The following is a 17,865-nucleotide window of genomic DNA, read 5'->3' as shown; positions in this document are numbered from 1 at the left end:
ACAAAGGCAAAGTACAGAGATCCTTAATGAAAACCTACTCCAGAGCACTTAGGACCTCAGACTGGGGTGAAGCTTCACCTTCCAACAGGACACACAGCCAAGACAATGCAGGGCTAGCTTTGAGACAAGTCTCTGAATGTCCTCTCTGGCTGGGCCAGAGATGTAAACTAACAGGGTCTGAATACTTTCCCGACGGCACTGTAAAAGCCTTGTTCTCATTGGCAGTTTGAAGTGAGTCAAATCCTATTTTTTTGCAAACCTGATTTGAATCTGTTCTTTTTCCTGCAGTCTGAACAGCTAAAAAGCACATGTCAGATACAATACTTATTCCTGGCCATCAGTGGTGGTTCTGGGGGAGGGGGGGGGGGGGGGCAGTGCCCCTGTGACAACAATTTTGGACCCCCTTGTGGCCCCCTTAAATGTGGAGTATGAAATAATGTTTACTTAACTAATTTTTGCTATCGTTTTTATTTTACATCCGTTATTAGACAGTGGCAGCGGTGATGATTATGAACATGGTCTTTTGCCTGCTAATGCCTTCAATGCAGTGAAGAAAACGATGACAACAATAACGTCTAATGTAACTGGCCCCTCTAACAGTACAACTGGCCCCAGCTTGGCCCCCCCAGTTGAAATGGTCTAGAACCGCCACTGCTGGCCATGTGGTCAAATGATTTATTAAACTGTTATTTGGCATATCTTGTTGCTTGCTAGCTACTCTGTTGACAGTTTGCCAAGAAAATGTGGTAGCTAACTAGCTTGTTAAATGTTTACAAACAAATGAGTGAATGTGCTAGAAAGTTAAACTGCTACTTAGCTAGCTAGTTGACTGCTGTGGCTAGACAAAAAAGGACTCGTTTTGAAAGTTGGATCATCTTGTCCTTTGAGGCCTTAAGTGTTCTCACAATATGATTTTGAACATTCAAAGCACCTGGGAAACATCCATGGCAGGCATTGTCACCTTCGCTTACTACATAACTTCTGAGTGATCGGAAGCACGTGCCCAAATCAGCCTACACCACTGCGCACACACCTGTCTTTACTATGACAACTAGCTTAGCCATGTCAGCAAATTACTGCTGTCTGAACACATATAAATCCTATTTGGTCACTTATAACTTGCTATTTGGACAGTCAGTATTCCAAAACTGATTTGAGCATTATAGGCCTGCAGTGTGAACAAGGCATTATACACCCAGGATTTGGCTTCAGATATTTGAATGGCTGTAAAAGTGTTATAAATTAAAAAGAATTCTGACAAAAGGCGTCATTTGTAATCTTGCTCAGGAGAATAGGGAGTTTTTTTGTTGCCATAAATCAAACCAGCAGCAGTTTGTACATAGTATTTTCAAATACATTTTAAAACAATATTTTTAAAACAGCATCATGTTCATTTCTTCCTACAAATTACACTAAATTAAGGATTTTGAGTTTTGTTTTGAATGTTGCAAAATGAGCGACTACAGCGAAAGAACACCTTTAGGAGAAATGTGAGAACGCCCTCTGCTGCCATTTCTATGTAAATGTTTTATATTGACTTGTGATTAGTGGAGTTTTCCTTATTCCATTCTTCAGGTACCAAGGCCAAGGCATTTACCTGTCTAAATAAGTCGAATCAGTCGAACGGGACCCAGCTGTTTTGAGGGCAGGAGAAAATGTGATTGGTTGATTTGAATACTTAGTGGGCAGAGTGTACATTGACAGGCGGGAGTCAAATACAACAAACTATCAGGGTGGTAGGTCGGAGTGTTAAAAACGTGTTGTGACCCACAACATTCCTGGCTCAAATCTCACCACTTTCTTTTCCATCCAAAATATAAACTCAACATGCAACAATTTCAAAGATTTTACTGAGTTACAGTTCATTTAAGGAAATCAGTCCATTGAAATAAATTCATTAGGCCCTAATCTATGGATTTCACTACTGTGAATACAGATATGCATCTGTTGGTCACAGATACTTAAAACCAGTCAGTATCTGGTATGAGCTAGTGCTGTGCATTATCATGCTGAAACATGAGGTGATGGCAGTGGATGAATGGCACGACAATGGGCCTCAGGATATCGTCACGGTTTCTCTGTACGTTCAAATTGCCATTGATAAAATGCATATGTGTTTGTTGTCCGTAGTTTATGCCAGCCCATACCATAACCCCACCGCCACCATGGGGCACTCTGTTGACATCAGTCAACCGCTTGCCCACACGACGCAATACACGCTGTTGTGAGGCCGGTTGGACGTACTGCCAAATTCTCTAAAAACAACAGAGGCAGTTTATGGTAGAGAAATTAACATTATTCTGGCAACAGCTCTGGTGGACATTCCTGCAGTCAGCATGCCAATTGCACACTCCTTCAAAACTAGAGGCATCTGTGGTGTAACAAAATTGCAGATTTTAGTGGCCTTTTCTCCCCAGCACCTTGCACCTGTGTAATGATCATGCTGTTTAATCAGCTTCTTTATATGCCACACTTGTCAGGTGGATTAATTATCTTGGCAAAGGAGAAATGCTCACTAACAGGGATGTAAACAAATTTGTGCACAAAATTGAAGAGAAATAAGCTTTTTGTGCATATGGAACATTTCTGGGATCTTATTTCAGCTCATGAAACATGGGACCAACACTTTACATGTTGCATTTCTATATATATTAATAACTTTAGTAGGTACTAGTAATATACAAAAAAATATACATATATATAACTACAGTTATTAATTACAGTGACCAATGACAATAGAAGTAACACAAATCATCTTTCAGTTCCACTTGATGGCAGAGTGCTTGACTCTTGGGTTACCATGCACAAGATCCCTAGTTCACATCTCAATGGTTTTATTTTTTTTAACATAACCCTCCCCACAGAAGAAGATCGAATAAGAAAAATGTATCTACTACTTGCCATGTAGAGTTCGTTTTATTGGTCGAAAAAAATGCAAATGATAGTATGCTCAATGATAAGCAGCATACACTCCTCAAACCAAAGCTGCATTTAACACCATAGTACCCTCCAAACTTGTCATTAAGCTCGAGACCCTGGGTCTCGACCCCGCCCTGTGCATCTGGGTCCTGGACTTTCTGACGGGCCGCACCCAGGTGGTGAGGGTAGGAAACAACATCTCCACCCCGCTGATCCTCAACACTGGGGCCCCACAAGGGTGCGTTCTCAGCCCTCTCCTGTACTCCCTGTTCACACATGACGGCGTGGCCATGCACGCCTCCAACTCAATCATCAAGTTTGCAGACTCAGGAGGCTGAAGAAATTTGGCTTGTCACCAAAAACACTCAAACTTTTACAGATGCACAATCGAGAGCATCCTGTCGGGCTGTATCACCGCCTGGTACGGCAACTGCTCCACCCACAACCGTAAGGCTTTCCAGAGGGTGGTGCGGGCTGCCCAGCGCATCACTGGGGGAAAACTACCTGCCCTCCAGGACACCTACATCACCTGATGTCACAGGAAGGCCAAAATGATAATCAAGGATAACAACCACCCGAGCCACTGACTGTTCACCTCGCTATCATCCAGAAGGCGAGGTCAGTACAGGTGCATCAAAGCTGGGACCGAGGGACTGAAAAACAGCTTCTATCTCAAGGCCATCAGACTGTTAAACAGCCATCACTAACATTGAGTGGCTGCTGCCAACATAGTGACTCAAATCTCTAGCAACTTTAATAATAAAAAATTGGATGTAATAAATGTATCACTAGTCACTTTAAACAATGCCACTTTATATACTGTTTACATACCCTACATTACTCATCTCATATGTATATACTGTACTCTATACCATCTACTTGTTATTGTGAACTTGTTAGATATTACTGCACGGTCGGAACTAGAAGCACAAGCATTTCGCTACACTGGCATTAACATCTGCTAACCATGTATGTTACCTATAAAATTTGATTTGAGAAGGGGTTGTAAGTGTGCCCGGCCCTCTAGTGGAGCAGAACTCTAACTGCACAGAACAGTACACAAAGGGTTCATCTCTTGTATTTCCTTGATTCCTCAAGCCCTCCCTCGTCTCATTCTCAAAGCACAATGGAGCAGATCTTGACCACCAATGTGTTTTGAGGCGACGGCAAGGAGAGAGGAATCAAGGAAATACAAGTACAATTAAGATTCAGCCAAATTGTTACAACCGACACATTGGATCCATTGGGAGAGAAACAGAACAAATTACATAACATATCTTGTTTTATTATTTACAAGCGTTCCTTGATGTATTACACCTTGCACTTAAAGTCTGTTTGAGTGAGTAATCTGTGCATGTCATTTATTTGTCTTGGCAATGGGATCTACATAACTTTTTGGGGGGTTAAAATTATGTATGGGACATTATTTTGCTGTTTTAAAGTCTATTTGTTGAACAAAACTTGCTTCAATAAATAAGGATACTGATATTCTACTTGTCTTTCCTCTTCAGAACACTGATGAAGACATCTTTTGGGGACTTGCACGTGCCAACATACAGCATCTTCTTTTTACCCTCCGCCTGGTTTTTCAGGTGCTTCATCTTTCTTGTTATCATCTCTGTGCTAAAAGAGAGTAAGAGACTAGGATCAGCTACCATACTAGACATCGTACACACCCACGTTTTAAACGAATTAGCAAAAGTTTCCTTACACATTTTGCAAGCACATTTTTCCCGTAATCCTGCGAGAGAGAGCGAGGGTGTCATGCAATCTCAAAAGCTACCAACTTGGTCGTATGAGTCTTATTTCAGGGTCATTATGAAAATGTTCAATTACATCTCCCTTTGCTGCCGATGGATGTTTGTACTGTGATCTCAAACATTTGTCCGATTATGGTGTCATGCAGGTGCTCGCACATGGCATTGCCTGCACTGTACGCCCAATCTCTCTACGTAGGAAAACACAACAGAAGGTACCCAAGGGTCACATCGTTACGGTACTCAAATAGATCGTAGTATTAATGGCCCTTGAAATATTGAGACATTGGGCCAAATAGTAATTTGAGAAGCAGACACTAATTCAAGAGTTGAATCATACCGTAATGTAAATGGGAGATATGCAAAAAAAGTTTGAGTTAGGATTCAGTCATTGTCTGAGCACTAATTATCAAAGTCTTACTTGTGAACAACAGAGGTGAGTTCCTCCACAGGTTTCCTGTTCAGCAGAATATCCATCTTGATCACATTGGCGCCCGGTATCCTCATACTCACAACTGTTGAGAAAATTAGGAATATACAATGACTCAATTTGTTAAACTGGTTTTGCAAAGTGACAAATCCAAACCCCTGTTCGTAAATTTCTCGATTACACAGTGATCATTCAAACAAATAATTAGCAACATCTGAAAGCCAGGCTGGCTTACCAAGCAGATACTCATGATTTTCCCGGTGTAGTCGTCAGGGGCGAAGATGGTCCCCATCACCATGGGATCCAGGTACTCTGTCACTACAGACCTGTCCGAGAACTGGGCTGGGTTCACTATGCAGATCTTCTCCTTCCCATGCTCCTACAACACAATAGGAGAGTTATAAACTCTCATATTTTAGGTTCACATGACAGAATTCAGACCCGTTGACTTTTTCCACATTTTGTTACGTTATAGCCTTATTCTAAAATGGATTAAATAAAAAATGTCCTTTACAATCTACACACAATACACCATAATGACAAATGGAAGAGTTTTACATTTTTTGTTGTTGAAAATGAAACTTTGCTTTCCTTTGCTATGAGACTTGAAATTGAGCTCCGGTGCATCCTGTTTCTATTGATCATCCTTGAGATGTTTCTACAAATTGATTGGAGTCCACCTGTGGTAAATTCAATTGATTGGACATGATTTGGAAAGGCACACACCTGTTTATATAAGGTCCTAGAGTTGACAGTGCATGTCAGAGCAAAAAACCAAGCCATATGGTCAAAATAATTGTCTGTGGAGCTCCGAGACAGGATTGTGTCGAGGCACATATCTGGGGAAGGGTACCAAAAAATGTCTGCAGCATTGAAGGTCCCCAAGATCACATCATTATTAAATGGATTAAGTTTGGAACCACCAAGACTCCTTGGTCAGGGAGGTGACGAAGAACCCGATGGTCACTCTGACAGAGCTCCAGAGTTCCTCTGTGGAGATGAGAGAACCTTCCAGAAGGACAACCATCTCTGCAGCACTACCAATCAGGCCTTTATGGTAGAGTGGCCAGACAGAAGCCACTCCTCAGTAAATGGCACGGCAGCCCGCTTGGAGTTTGCCAAAAGGTACCTAATGACTCTCAGACCATGAGAAACACAATTCTCTTGTCTGAAGAAACCAAGATTGAACACTTTGGCCTGAATGCCAATCTTCACTTCTGGAGAAAACCTGGCACCATCCCTACGGTGAAGCATGGTGGTGGCAGTATCATGCTGTGGGGAAGTTTTTGAGCAACAGGGACTGGGAGACTAGTTAGGATTGAGGGAAAGATGAACGGAGAAAAGTACAGAGAGATCCTTGATGAAAACCTGCCCAGGACCTCAGACTGGGGCGAAGGTTCAGCCTCCAAAACATTTGCAAAACATTCTAAAAAACTGTTTTTGCTTTGTCATTATGGGGTATTGTGTGTAGATTGAAAACAATTTAATACATTTACGAATAAGGCTGTACCTAACAAAAAAGTGGAAAAATTCAAGGGGTTATAATACTTTCCGAAAGAACTCTATATATATATATATATGTGTGCATTTATTTTGCTGTGATATCATGTAAACTTTTCCCAGCAATAGATGTACATGTAATTTGAAGCCCCCTGTAGAGGTGGTGCTGTGTATTACCTTAATGAGCTTGGCGCAGGACAGGATAGCCTTGTAGGCATGGTGGGGGCTGTCACTTTGACAGAGGAGTTGTACTCCTTCTCCAAGCGCTGGTTAAACAACTCTATGTGGAGCAGGCCCAGGAAGCATAGCCTGCGAAAGGAAGGAAGGAAAGAAAGACCAAGGGAAAGAAAGTAAGTGAGGAGAGAGCAAGTACAATTTAGGAGTGCATGATCACGGCTGAAATTGGTATCCCTCAAAAATAAAACAAATGAAGAACATAAGTCAAGGTCAACCCTTCACCACTTGCATAGCTTTGAGTAGTGGATGAGAGATTACATGATAATTTAGTTGGTATTGTTATGATATAACCTCAGGCTTGCTCCCAGTGCCAGACTGCTGTCCTTCTGCACATCCAACTGGAGTCGTTGAATGTCAGTTTCTCCACAGCACTGCGGAGGGCGCTGTAGTCCGACTGGTCAATAGGACACATCCCTGGAGAGAGAGACCCACAAGCACATTCGCGTCAGAATGCAGACACCTTCTCCTACTGTATATGTTTGTTTATAAAATACCGCCTATTGACGCTGTGTAAATGTTTTGTTTCAATTATTATTATGTTGATTTTTCAAGGTTGCTGCAGCACCCTCAGCACCCCCATTTCCCGCAGCTATGGGGGTATTCCTGGTGATTATGGCACCTGTCAAAACCAAGCGATGAGGTGAGCCATATCATACAATACAACTAAATGCATGAGTATCTGTGTGATCCATGAGTATGGATATGGTAATGCACATGAGACCTGTAATTTCCGGAAGGCTGTCAGCCAAGGTGCTTTTCCTATGGTCAATGTGAGCAATGATGCTGACATTTATGATCCTCTCCACTGGGAACTTTGCCATATCTATGACATAACAAAGTTAGTGTAGTTACAATAAAGGACAAGACTTTATAAACGAATGGACACTGCATGCACGCTGTCCGTTTGCAATGTGGAGTTCCTTACTTTGTCAGCCTGTGTACTGAGCATATTGGTGGTGTTGTGTGTGCAGAAAACAGGTGCTCTCTAAATCCATCGTTGCCTGAACCCAACGTTGAATTGCAGAGAGTTCTACTTTGGGCATAAATTAGCGTTTGAATCAGGAACGTTTCCTCTCACCACCTCTAAAAGCCAGAAGGTTGAATAAAATAATATTTGTAAGCACTTTACCGGTTGTCAGTGTAGTTGGTCCTTTTGGCTGTAGGGATGTAAGACAGTATATCCATAGGAAAGTATAATTACATCACATTTTCAAAGCAATGTTTGTGCATTCCTGTGCGCACAAGTTAAAAATTACTTGCAGGAGACATGCATACTTGCCCAGTTCGTGATTACATGGATCTGCGCATGCTTCAGGGGATATACATCTATATGCATTAACAGTGCTTTGACAAGTCTATGTAATTATAATTTCCTGTGGATATATTGTCTCACATTTCTACCGCCAAAAGGACCAACAGCACAGACAACCAGTAAAGTACATAAAAATATAATCGTATTCAACATTCTGGCTTGTAGAGGTCGTGAGAGTAAACTTTCCTGATTCAAACTCTAGTTTCTGCCCGAACGCAGGGTTTCTAGGCAACATACATACTAATGCCAGTGCAAGCTGCAAACTGTGTTACAGCTCTGGCTCCTTCATCTTGTTTGATTAAAGTCCCAAAAGATGCCTTTAAAAATCGTTCTACACCCTTCAGGATTTATGTTAGTTACTGCTAGCTAATCAATTTGTTACAAAGCTTCAGTACATTGACATTTAACTAGCCAATTTAACGCCGCAGACTTGGTTAAATCGTGTCAACCTTAGCTACATTTCTTTATATTTCAATCACAATGTGGGAATTCTAAGCGGTGTGATGAAAAATCCGATATAAATAACTGATATAAATAAAGGTGATCTTCAGCTAACAAAAAAAATATGCACAGTAGACGGTCAGGGGCCACTGCACAGCAAAGTTGGGGTTTAAGGTTAGGTACAATGCAAAATGGGAAATGTAGTTTGGCACCTGTTGCTCTTTAAGGGGCCCTTAAAAACAAAAGTGATTTTCAATATTGCAAAAACGTGATTTGTGCTTTTATTAAGAGAAAATTATAAAGAGTGGAAACGGCTTGAGTAGGATAGCACAGGAATAGGAACAATTTAGTTACACTCACTAACACACTAGATAACATAAAACAATCTAGGTTATACCAACTGGGCCAGGGTCAGAATAAAATGTGCCCCCGTTTCAGGAAGATCGCTTCATCCTTGTTGAAGAGCAAGAATGCCTTGTGGCTTTTCCGAGACTCTTTCAGGTTAGAGTTATGTCTCCACTGACCTGGATAAAGCCCCCAGCCTAAATTTCCACAGGAATATTTCAAACATGGTCATAAAGCCAGATAGGCAACTGGCACGTCTTGTGAAAACTGACAGTGTACCTTTCTTGTGTAGGGCCCACACATCTGACAGTTCCAATTATCCTCTGGGATGAGTTTGACACCTAATCAAAGCCTTAGAAAAACACTGAAATGCAACCCAGAAAAGGGGAGACGGCTGATTTGTCAACAGAAAATGGGGTGTTTGTTGTTTATTTTTGTAACCAGTAGTGAACCTTGGTAGGAGCAGTCTATTATTGAGTTGCAGGGTGATGACAGATGTTCAAATATGGTCATATACAGTATTGTGTAGCAGCCTATACTATGAATGGTGCTGTTTCTAGGCTATTCCATTATTTCCCACATGGTGGCCCCCTGCACAGATGACAAGAATAGGAGGGTGGAAAAAGCATTGCCATGGCAACATAAGACAGCAGCCCACGCATACTGAGTAGGTCCCCAGAATAATGTTCAGATAAGAAATCAAATAAAATATCTTTCCACCGCCTTCATCTCTGACCAATATCCAATGAAACCACTTGAAGGCAGCGAATGTGTGCATGCGAATATGTGCGTGTGCCTCTTTCTCACGATGACAACTCTATTACGAGTCTCCTTCCTTGTCAAGTGTGGATATATAAAGGCCAGTTGCACTGTGTTTTTCTTGGTATTCTACCAATATGAAAATGCTAAGCTTTTTCATATCCACTTCATTTCCAACTCGTTAATTGTAATAATCAATTAGCTCAATGGGTTGCAGATGGATCCAGGTTTTTCAGTGCCAGCACGCTCATTAAGATTTAGATTAATTTGATAAAATAACAACATTATGCTTTAGACTACCTGTCACAAGTGAATTATTCCACATTTATTAATTCCCCATGCTATATGAGTGGACTCATTTTAATTTGTTGGCCAACTGCCCAATGACTCAGGCAAGACACTGAGGTAACAATCTTATTTCACAAAGTTGGATTCAAACAAAGGTTCTGATCTCTAATGCAGTACCAAAGACCAGACAGGACTGGGGGGAAAATGTGGTTGATTTACAGTACCAGTCAAAAGTTTTGTTCCTTATTTTGATACCTTCCTTCATGGACTCTCAGAGGAAATAAAAGACGAGCTCGCAGCTCGGGAGTAACAGCTGGGCCTCGATTCCCTTATCGCCCTTACTCTTAGGATTGATGGGCATCTCCGGGAAAGCAAGAGTGAGAGGAGGTCTGGTCTACACTCGTTCATCCGCTGCAGAATCTGGACGTCCCGAAGGCTGTATTTCCGAGAAGACCCGAAGCCACCCGAGTTCCCTCGAGAATCATCGGCGACGGGTGAGTCAGATACACCGGAACCTATGCAACTGGGCAGAGCTAGATTATCGCCTAGGGAACGCATTCACATAGACAAAATTCCAACAGTTGGGGCTGCGGGACATTATATAGCCACCTGCCCGGCTAACCTATTTCGTTAGTAGGTACAAGCACTCTGGTGAGCCAGACTGGGAATCCTCTAATTCCCATCAACCGCACTCAACCGCACTTTTTTTGTGATACTGCTGTGGAGAGACCAGTCTAAGTCTCTCCGGGTGCTCATTGACTCTGGGGCGGATGAGAGTTTTATGGACGCTACCCTAGTTTCTGAATTGGGTATCCCCACTCAACTCTTCTCTGTTCCCATGGATGCTAGAACACTGGACGGCCGCTCCATTGGTAGAGTTACCCACAGCACTGTTCCAGAAAATCACAGTGAGGTTATTCAGCTTCTCCTCATTGAGTCCCCCACGTTCCTGTTGTGTTGGGATTTTCTTGTTACCAAAAACACAACCCCGTTATTGACTGGACTACTAGTTCCAGCCTGGATTGGAGTCCGTTCCGACATTCCCATTGCCTCAAAGCAGTGCAGCCTTCCCCGCGACGGCCTCCTCAGGGCTTAAGTCAAGCCTCGGATTTCTCTGCTGCCCCGCAGAGTACCATGACCTCCTGGAGGTCTTCAGCAAGGCACGGGCTACTTCTCTTCCCCCACATCGTCCCTACGATTGTGCCATTGACTTTCTCCCAGGCACCACACCGCATCGTGGTTGGGTATATTCCCTATGCGGCTCGGAGACCAAGGCCATGGATGAGTATATTGAGGACTCTGGCTGCTGGAGGCATCCGTCCCTCTGCATTCCTGCCGGTGCTGGGTTTTTCTTTGTGGAAAAGAAGGACAAGACCCTGCGTCCATGCATTGACTACCGGGGCCTTAATGACATAACGATCAATAATCGTTACCCCCTACCACTCCACGGCTTTCAAACTTCTCCAGGGGGCTACCATCTTCTCCAAGCTGGACCTTCAGAATGCCTACCACCTGGTTCGGATACGCGAAGGGGATGAGTGCAAGACAGCCTTCAACACTGCCAGTGGACATTATGAGTACCTGGTCATGCCGTTTGGACTCACCAACGCCCCCGCGGTCTTCCAGGCCCTGGTAAAAAATGTGCTTCGGGACATGTTAAACCGTTTCGTGTTCGTCTACCTCGACAACATCCTGTTTTTTTCCTGTTCTGCCCAAGAACACGTCCTCCATGTTCGACAAGTCCTTCAGCACCTCCTGGGGAACCAGTTATTTGTGAAAGCGGAGAAATGTAAGTTCTACCCTTTACTTTCTGGGATATGTCATCGCTGAAGGAAATGTCCAGATAGACCCAGAAAAGGTGAAAGAAGTAGTGGATTGGCCCCAACCTAAGTCCAGGGTGCAGCTACAACGTTTCCTGTGGTTTGCCAATTTCTATCGGAGTTTCATTCCAGGCTAAAGCACTCCGGCGCCCCCCCTCTCGGCACTCACATCTCCCAAGGTACCGTTCACATAGTCCCCAGCGGTTGACAGAGCCTTTGTGGACCTGTAGCGTCGGTTCACTGCCCCCATCCTCGTCCATCTGGACCCGTCCTGTCAGTTTGTGGTTGAGGTCGATGCTTCTGACATTGGAGTGGGGGCTATCCTGCCCCAGTGATCCGCCCAGGACCAAAAGCTCCCTCCCTGTGCCTTTTTGTCCCATCGTATCAACTCTACAGAAATAAACTACGATGTGGGTAACCGAGAACTCCTAGCGGTCAAGATGGCACTGGAGGAGTGGAGACACTGGCTGGAGGGAGAAGAACATCTGTTTTTGGTTTGGACCAACCAGAAGCATTTTGAATACTTCACCATTTCCTATCGCCCAGGGTCCAATAATCTTAAACCTGACGCCCTCTCTCGCCTGTACATTCCAGCTGCCACATCCTCTGACTCTGAGACCATCCTCCCTACCTCATTCCCAGCCTGCCCCTGGAGGGGGCCCGGCTAACCGGTTGTTCGTCCCTAATCCAGTCCTGTCCCGGGTCCTGGAATGGGCTCATTCCTCCAGGCTTACCTGTCATCCGGGTTCCCATCGAACCCTGCCTTCCTCCGACAACATTTCTGGGAGCCCACAATGGTTCCTGACGCATCTGCCTTTGTCGCCGCATGCACCGTTTGTCCTCAGAATAAGACTCCGCAGCAAGCCCCTTCCGGCCTCCTTCAGCCACTACCTGTCCCTCATCGTCCCTGGTCCCATATCTCTCTGGACTTTGTCACTGGGCTCCCTCCGTCTGATGGCAACACCTTCATTCTGATGGTAGTGGATCAGTTTTCCAAGGCCACCCATTTCATCCCTTCTCCCCTAACTACCCTCTGCCAAAGAGAGGCCCAGCTCATGGTGCAGCACATCTTCAGGATCCACGGACTCCCGGTGGACATGGTCTCCGACCGGGGTCCTCAGTTCTCGTCTCAGTTCTGGAAGACGTTCTGCACCCGTATTGGGTCGTCGGCCAGCCTGTCCTCTGGATTCCATCTCCAATCCAACGGCCAGTCGGAGCGGGCAAACCAAGACCTGGAAACAACCTTAAGATTCCTCGTCTCGACCAACCCCACTATCTGGAGCCGACAACTGGTTTGGGTGGAGTACGCCCGGAACACACTTCCCTGTTCAGCCATGGGACTCTCCTCTTTCGATTGCTCCATGGGGTATCAGCCTCCGCTCTTCCCAGAACAAGAGCAGGAAGTCAACATACCCTTGGCCCAGATGTTCGTCTGCCGCTGTTGGCGTACCTGTAGAAGAGCCCGGGCGGCGCTTCTCAAGACCAACTCCAGGTATTGTCGACAAGCAGATCGCCGCTGGACTCCAGCTCCTCGCTATCGCATTGGGCAGAGGGTATGGCTATCCACACGGGACCTGCCCCTTTGGGTGGAGTCCCGCAAACTTTCCCCCCATTTCATTGGCCCTTTCCCCATCTTTAGAGTCCTTAGTTCCACTGCTGTTCGTCTTTTGTTACACCGTACTCTCCGTATTCACCCTACGTTCCATGTATCTAGGATTAAGCCCGTGTCTCACAGCCCTTTATCTTCTGTTTCCAGGCCCACCCCTCTGGTATTTAAACCTGTGTTTTCTGTCTGTCTGTGCCAGTTTGTCTTGCATGTTCCATGTCAACCAGCATGTTTTTTCCCATGCTCCTGCCTTTTCTATTCTCTTCTGCTAGTCCCCCCGGTTTTGACCCTTGTTTTCTGGCATCTGTACCCGCCTGCCTGACCATTCTGCCTGCCTGCCACACTGTACCTCCTGGACTCTGAACTGGTTTTGACCTTTTGCCTGTCCACGACCATTAGACCAGATATAACAGACTGACCCTTTCCCCCCGACACTGTGGCCCCGTCCGACAATACCCCCAGACAGGGCCAACCCAGGCAGGATATAACACCACCCACTTTGTCAAAGCACAGCCCCCACACCACTAGAGGGATATCAATAGACCAACATCTTACTACCCTGAGACAAGGCTGAGTATAGCCCACAAAGATCTCCTCCACCATACAAGCCTGAGGGGGCGCAAAACCGGACAGGAAGATCACGTCTGTGACTCAACCGACTCATGTGACGCACCACTCCTAGGGACGGCATGGAAGAGCACTCATAAGCCAGTGACTCAGCCCCCGTATTAGGGTCAGAGTATCGCAGTGGAGAGAGGGGAGCCGGCCAGGCGGAGACAGCAAGGGAAGTTTGTCGCTCCAGTGCCTTGCCGTTCACCTTCACACTCCTGGGCCAGACTACACTAAATCATAGGACCTGATGAAGAGATGAATCTTCAGTAAAGAATTAAAGGTTGAGACATAGTCTGCATATCTCACATGGATAAGCAGATCATTCAATAAAAATTTAGCTCTATAGGAGAAAGCCCTGCCTCCAGCTGTTTGCTTAGAAATTCTAGTGACAATAAGGAGGCCTGCATCTTGTGACCATAGCGTACATGTAGGTATGTATGGCAGGACCAAATCAAAGAGATGGGTAGGAGCAAGCCTATGCAATGTTTTGTAGGTTGGCAGTAAAACCTTGAAATCAGCCCTACCCTTAACAGGAAGCCAGAGGCTAGCACTGGAGTAATATGATCACATTCTTTGGTTATAGTCAGTGCTAAACACGGCTGATAGAATCCTAACTGAAGTTTATTTTGTACTATATCCAGGTAGCCGTAGAGTAGAGCATTGCAGTAGTCTAATCTAGAAGTGAAAAAAGCATGGATTAGGTTCTCTGCACCATTTTTGGACAAAAAGTTTCAGATTTTTGCAATGTCCTTGAAATATTCTTGATATGCTCGTCAAAAGAGAGATCAGGGTCCAGAGTAACACAGAGGCCATTCAGTTTTATTTTAGACGATTGTACAACCATCAAGATGAATTGTCAGATCCAACAGAAGATCTCTTTGTTTCTTGGGATCTAGAACTAGCATCTCTGTTTTGTCCAAGTTTAAAATAAAAAATGTGCTGCCATGTCTGAAACACAGGCTTCCAGTGTAGGCAATTTTGAGGCCTCACCATGTTTCATCGAAATGTACAGCTGTGTGCCGTCCGCATAGCAGTGAAAGTTGACATTGTGTTTCCGAATGACATCACCAATAGGTAAAATATTTATGTTGAAAACAATAGTGGTCCTAAAACGGAACCTTGAGGAACGCCGAAACATACAATTGATTTGTCAGAGGACAAACCATCCACAGAGACAAACTGATATCTTTCTGACAGATAAGATCTAAACCAGGCAAGAACTTGTCCGTGTAGACCAATTAGGGTTTCTAATTGCTCCAAAATAATGTGGTGATTGATGATGTCAAAAGCAGCACTAAGGTCTAGGAACACGAGGACAGATGCAGAGTCTTGGTCTGATGCCATTAAAAGGTCATTATACCACCTTCTCGAGTGCAGTCTCAGTGCTATGATGGGGTCTAAAACCAGTCTGAAGCATTTCATATACATTATTTGTCTCCCGGAAGGCAATGAGTTGCAGTGCAACAGCTTTTTCATTTTTTTTGATAGGAATGGGAGATTCGATATAGACAATAGGTTTTATTTTTTATTTTTGGGTCAAGGTTTGGCTTTTTCAATAGATGTTTTATTACTGCCACTTTTAGTGAGTTTGGTACACATCCTGTTGATAGGAAGCCATTTATTATGTTCAACATAGGAGGGCCAAGCACAGGAAGTACCACTTTCAGTAGTTTAGTTGGAATAGGGTCCCGTATGCAGCTTGACGGTTTAGAGGCCATGACTATTTTCATGAATGTGTCAAGAGATACAGGATTATAAAACTTGAGTGTCTCCATTGATCCTAGGTCCTGGCAGTTCTGTGCAGACTCAGGACAGCTGAGCTTTGGAGAAATATACAGATTCAATGTGGAGACAAAATTTAGCTTTCTAATGATCATGATCTTTCCTCAAAGAAGTTCATGAATTTATCACTGCTGAAGTGAAAGCTATCCTCTCTTGTTGAAGGTCGCTTTGCAACAGTATCAAAAATAAATGTTGGATTGTTATTATTCTCCTCAATTAGGTTGGAAAAATAGGATGACCGAGCAGCAGTGAGGAAATTGCACTGTACTGTCTTTCCAAGCTAGACGGAAGACCTCCAGTTGGTTGGAGCGCCATTTCCGTTCCAATTTTCTGGAAGCTTGCTTCAGGGCTCGAGTATTTTCTCTATACCAGGGAGAACATTTCTTGTGACAAATGTTTTTTGTTTTTAATGGTGCGACTGCATCTAGGGTATTACAAAAGGTTAAATTTAGATCCTAAGGTGGTTAACTGATTTTTGTACTCTGACGTCCTTGGGTATGTGGAGGGAGTCTGGAAGGGCATCTAGGAATCTTTGGGTTGTCTGAAAATTTATAGAACAGCTTTTGATGATCCTTGGTTGGGGTCTGAGCAGATTATTTGTTGCGATTGCAAGCGTAATAAAATAGTGCTCCGATAGTCCAGGATTAGGAGAAAAAACACGTTGATTCACTATATTTATTCCACAAGACAAAACTAGATCCAGGATATGACTGTGGCAAAAGGTGGTCTGGAGACATGTTGGACAAAACCCTCTGAGTCGATGATGGCCCCGAAAGCCTTTTGGAATGGGTCTGTGGACTTTTCCATGTGAATATTAAAGTCACCAAAAATATGAATATTATCTGCCATGACTACAAGGTCCGATAGGAATTCAGGGAACTCAGTGAGGAACGCAGTATACGGCCCAGGAGGCCTGTAAACAGTAGCTATAAAAAGTGATTGAGTAGGTTGCATAGATGTTAGGAACACCTCTGCCTTTGCGGGATGATCGGGGGATATGGTCACTAGTGTAACCAGAGGAGAGACCTCATTTAACACAGTAAATTCATCAGGCTTGAGCCATGTTTCAGTCAGGCCAATCACATCAAGATTATGATCCGTGATTAGTTAATTGACTATGACTGCCTTGGGAGTGGGGGATCTAACATTTTTGAGATGTGAGATATCACAATGTCTTTCAACAATGACAGGAATGAAGGAGGTCTTTAATTCCAGTGAGATTGCTAAGGCGAACACCGCAATGTTTTGTTTTGCTCAACCTAGATCGAGCCACAGACATGGTCTCAATGGGGATAGCTGAGCTGACCGTTGAGTTGTGAGACTCTGCTGTAGAGCTCATCACTCCCCCTACTGTCTGTACTTACTGGGGGCACAGATACTTTCATCCTTTCCTGCACTTAAATTGCCCTTACCCAACTATTGCATCTGAAGCTGGGCTTGCAACACGGCTATCCTCACCATTCGGTGATAGGTTTCCTGTATATTATGAGTACAGCGACTAGATGGCATAGTGTTAATGTTACTACTTAGATTTTTCGGCTGGTTAGGTCCTGTTGAACCATGAAAAATTTCACTGAAAACATTTGAGCAAGGAAAAAACGAAGCCGTTGGTAAATGTATTAAAAGTAAAAAACAAAAAGTTTGTCAGATAGCCATTATCTTTCGATAACCACTCCGTGTGAAAGTGGGGGAAAATGTCATGCTCTGATCTGGTGGAAACATAAAATAGGCCTACCTGATTACTTCTTATCCCTTGCACAAATAGCCTACAGCTATGTCGGTCAGGAGCTCACTGGAGCAGGAAAATCTGAGGGCCCGGAATATTTAATATGTTTCTAGAGCAAGCTTCAGGCCAGACCCAAGTTAGGACCCAAGTTAATAGTTGATACAATGTTTCAAGTTCCTTGCAGGCAGGCCATGCATAGCCAATGTGATTTATAGGATATTTATTTTAAGTCAGAATATTTTCTACCTGCAGGCTGCAATGTTTTTATTTGTTGCTATTTCTACATAGTTGGCAATGGAAGTTACTTTTAGAATTGTGATTAACCACATGA

General features: G+C 44.0%; 1 pseudogene; it reads right to left on the bottom strand.

The window, feature by feature from the left end:
• Positions 1-2,757: 2,757 nt before the first annotated feature.
• On the bottom strand, positions 2,758-7,910 carry LOC129827944 (translation factor GUF1, mitochondrial-like; annotated as a pseudogene).
• Between the last annotated feature and the right edge of the window lie 9,955 nt (positions 7,911-17,865).

Source organism: Salvelinus fontinalis, chromosome 29 (genome assembly GCF_029448725.1).
Source record: "Salvelinus fontinalis isolate EN_2023a chromosome 29, ASM2944872v1, whole genome shotgun sequence".
In the NCBI taxonomy this organism is placed as follows: domain Eukaryota; kingdom Metazoa; phylum Chordata; class Actinopteri; order Salmoniformes; family Salmonidae; genus Salvelinus; species Salvelinus fontinalis.
This window is presented reverse-complemented; position numbering and strand designations above follow the sequence as displayed.